Here is a 3,889-nt window from a genome sequence, read left to right as displayed (position 1 = left end):
AGGGCAGGAGGGCAGGAGGGCGGGGTAGGCGAGGGCAGTGGGCAAGGTGTCGTCTTCAGAACTGAGGATGCGGGAGGACATCTGGGTCGAGAAGATGAGTTCTGTTTGGGGGGGTCTCTGGAGTGTCTTCCTTTTAAAATAAGAAACAGCTTTCCCCTCTGTACACAAGTCATTTGTTTCACTGCCATTTGCTTTGTTGCAAAAAAAAAAAAAAATCAGGACACACAGAAAAGTATTTAAGTAGATAAAGATTCCTCTTAATTCTGCTATCCTGAGATAGTCCATTAACATACTGGTGAACATTCTCCCAAATCTTTTTTCTGCGATGTACAATTTTTAAAAACAATAGACAATACAGTTTCTAGAACATCTGGTGCTCAGCAGTACCCCGGGCCAACATACTCAGAGCTGCTGGGGGTTGGAGACCAGGCCCCCGTGTTTTCGAAGCTTCCCCGGTGACGCTAATGCACAGCCCGTGTGGAGAACCGGTGGGCACCCTGGGGACAAGGAGGGCCAGAGAGGTGAGCTCGGGCAGCCCCTGGTGGTTCCAGTCCATTCCTGAGACTCCAGAGAGAACCCCGAATCCATGGAATAGCACATAAGAGGGACCAGAAGCATTCTGGACTCCTACCCAGTACAGAGCTAACCACGATTCCAAGGGCTGGGGAAAGACAGTGTTCTCAGACCTGCTCTCGCCCCATCCACGCCTCGCCCCGGGTGACGGACAGATGGGGGGCATCTCAGTGTCTGGATGCTCAGATGACTGCACTGACCCCTCAGGGCTCGGGCTCCGGAGCTGGTCACCAGTACTGGGGACGCCGGTGGTCACAGGGCCAGGCTGACCTCGGGCACCGGCAGGAAAGGGACTGCGCACCCTCGGAACGGGCCTCCCCTCTCAGAAGGGAAAACAGAGCCTCCGGTCCCGTTAGAGCCCCGTGTCCGGGAGCGGTGAACACAGACCGGATGCCAGAGCTTGCTCCAAACACGTTCCGGTGACCTCCTGTTCTCACGTGCAGGGAATAAAGAGAGGCGTGTTTGTGCGTCTTGGGTGACAGCATCTTGCCCTTTTAGGGTGTCTCACCGAGCATTAGTTCAACCAGGCGCTGCGGTCAATACTTCCATCACCGAGGGTCACCACGACAAGTTCAGGACGTGCACGGAAACACGGCCATTGACCTTGTGTACCTCGTGCAAGCCGGACCCTTGGACCCCGGAGCGAACGCATTCCCAGCAGGAGCAGCAGGCCCGCCCCCGCCCCGCGGAGGGGAAAGTCTCCAGTCAAAGGTCCTCAGAGGAGGAGGAGAGCCGGGTGAGGCTGGGAGGGGGCAGCGCGTGCTCGGGGGTGATTAACAGTTTGGCTTTGGCCTCCTCATGCACAGGGGCCTCATCTGTTCCTCGTTTTCTCTCTGGCCAAAGCGACCGCATCCGATGTCCCGAAGGAGAAGGCTGGAAATTTTTTTGCAAGCCCTTTCAGGTGGAGACTGGCTAAAGGGCAAATGAAGCTTCCCTCCATTTATGGCTGCGTCTCACAAGGGGGTGGTGGGGGCGGGGGCGGGGCAGGGATAGGGAGAGAGAGAGGAGGAGGGAGGGAGGGAGGGAGGGAGAACATCTCTGCTCCCCTGACATCTGTTAGGTCTGTTTGTTCCTCAGCCCTTACTGGGAGAAACAGTGGATCCTAAAACTGGGGACCCTCTCGGTGACCCCTGGGGTGACAGGACCAGGCGGGACCCTCAAGCCCCCTGCCCCCAGCATGCCTTCCCCATTCCAGAGTCTGCGCCCCTGCCCCGTGCGCGCACAGATCAGGCAGCAGGGCAGCTCGGAAACATGACGAACACTTGGCAGGCTCCCGCCCGGAGAGATGAGGGGGAGGGGGGTCCGAGGGGGCTGGGCCTTGGCTGCGCGTGCGGCCAGATTCCAGTGTTCCTGGCGCCGGCCCAGGGCGGGACAGCGGCTGCCAGGGCGTCTTCCCTGGGGGCAGCCCCGGGGCTCCTCGCTCCAGAGCGGGACAGAGCCTTGGTGTCTGTCAAGAACATTATTCAGAAACTTCTGGACACTTCTGAGCCCTCACTGTGCGCTCGGAGACAGGAGGCTTGGGGGGAGTTTGGCCTCGGCTGGGATGGCCCCGGCTCTGAAGGCGGCTGTTTTCACAGGGGGCTCTGCTGGGGGTGGCCTGTGTGACCGTGTGTGTGCACATTGGGGGCGGCAGGGCCCCTCCCCTCCACTCCCCTCCCCTCCAAGGACCCAGTCCCAGGGCGTCTCCAGCCCTCGGTGTCTTGAGTTGTCAGGGTCTCGCTTTTCTCTGTTTCCCAGTGTCACGAGCTCCATGTCCCTGGTCCCTGAGGATCAGCATCAGCGTGCCAGGCCCCCGCTGGAACGACTAGCAATATGCCTGCTCTGCCCTCCCCACCCGGGACGGCCCAGGTAGGCCAAGCCGGGGGTCCTAGTCACCACTCTCCTGCCTCCTCTGCCCGCTGGGCCCCGCTGCCTGTCACAGGACCCACAGCGGGACCTCCGAGTGTCCTGGCCCCCCCACCAGGGGCCACCGTCACCGCGGCACGCGACTCACGTCGCGCACCAGGCAGCTTCGGTCTAGAGATGCCTTTTCTGTCTTCTGTTCCTGAGAGTCGAGGACAGCGGATTCCAGCTGTCCCAGCCACGAGCCCCCAGGCGCCGGTGTGCAGGGTGGGCCAGCGTGCCCCTTCGAGCACACGTGTAGCGGAAGGGCTGCCCCCTCAAACCGTTCATCACCTTCAAGTACCCTCTCCTGTCTCCAAAATCGCCTCAACACTTCACAGCATGTTTTCATTGAAACGTTTTCCTTAAAGGGAAGCATCACTGGGGGACCCGCCTTGTGAGAAGATACCACGTTACCGCCACCCCTCCCCTCTGCTCCCCCCGAACCCTGTGCTGACCTCAGCGCCCTCGGCGTCAACCCTCGGAGGCGCTGGTGGAGACACGAGCGTTCCTTGGGGCAGGGGCAGATGACCAAGGCAGGCCGCCGTCCAGGGCTTTCCTGTCACCAAAGCCGCATTAACGCAAATCCATTTTTCATTAGAAAATAAAACTCATCAGCAACATCCACCGAGAAAGGTTCTTTTGAGAGCAAGTTCTTTCCATTTACACAGCGAAGCGCGTGACAGCTGGTGGCTTTTAATGGAAAGTATAATTTGCTGGGCTGAATTACTATCAAATCACTCGAGAATTTGTGTTTTTAATTTTTCCTTTTTGGAGGAGGGCAGCGCTTCGGAGTCCAGAAAGGCAGATGAGGAGTGGAAAGTTCTGGTCTTGTCTCTACGTGCGGCCTTAAAAGACCCAGACGGTCCTCAGCAGGACCTGCATGTTCCAACATGCAGGTTCGCTCACGTCCTCTGCTCAGCACTTGAAGCCCATTTTATAAGCCGCTTAGAAAACGAACCTCCGTCCCACCCTCCACTTAATGGGCTCCACACCAGGCGGTGCATCCATACGCAAACATCTCCACCATTCCCTAGTTGACGGAAAATATCTGATACGGAAAAACCTGCTGCGTGTTTGCTAGGGACTGCGTGTTCCCGTCCTCCCCGGTTTCATGTTTGAAACCTGAACCCCCAGCGTGAGGGCAGCTGGAAGGGTGGCTGGCGGGACACGAGCTTTAGAAGGTCATGAGGGTGGGGCCCCGTGATGGGATTAGTGCCCTTTTAGGACGGGCGGGACCCGAGCTGCTCTCTCTCCTGTCTCCATGCAAACTCAGAGGTAGCTGCCTGTCATTTTTAGCACTGTCTTTTTGGATCTGTCTCCTCAGGCAAGGGAAACAAAAACAAAAACAAAGCAAACAAAAAAACCCCCGTATTTTTTTGGACTATAAGATACCCACCCCCAAATCTGGGAGGAATAATGGTTGTTAATGTTG

At 57.8% G+C, this 3,889-nt stretch overlaps 1 long non-coding RNA gene across 2 annotated transcripts; it reads left to right on the top strand.

Annotated features, from left to right (window-relative positions):
- Positions 1–1,302: 1,302 nt before the first annotated feature.
- On the top strand, positions 1,303–3,089 carry LOC123818450. Of its 2 annotated transcripts, XR_006785622.1 has the most exons (3): positions 1,303–1,474; positions 2,311–2,421; positions 2,826–3,089. It is a non-coding gene; the product is annotated as an uncharacterized LOC123818450 (long non-coding RNA). The 2 variants fall into 2 exon arrangements; XR_006785621.1 differs by having other exon boundaries at positions 2,311–3,089.
- Positions 3,090–3,889: the final 800 nt, after the last annotated feature.

The sequence above is a fragment of the Phyllostomus hastatus genome, unplaced genomic scaffold (assembly GCF_019186645.2).
Source record: "Phyllostomus hastatus isolate PE091 unplaced genomic scaffold, TTU_PhHast_1.1 phas_contig_283, whole genome shotgun sequence".
NCBI classification, from domain to species: Eukaryota; Metazoa; Chordata; class Mammalia; order Chiroptera; family Phyllostomidae; genus Phyllostomus; species Phyllostomus hastatus.
The sequence above is the reverse complement of the archived record's forward strand: the minus strand, read 5'-3'. Positions and strand labels throughout refer to the sequence as shown.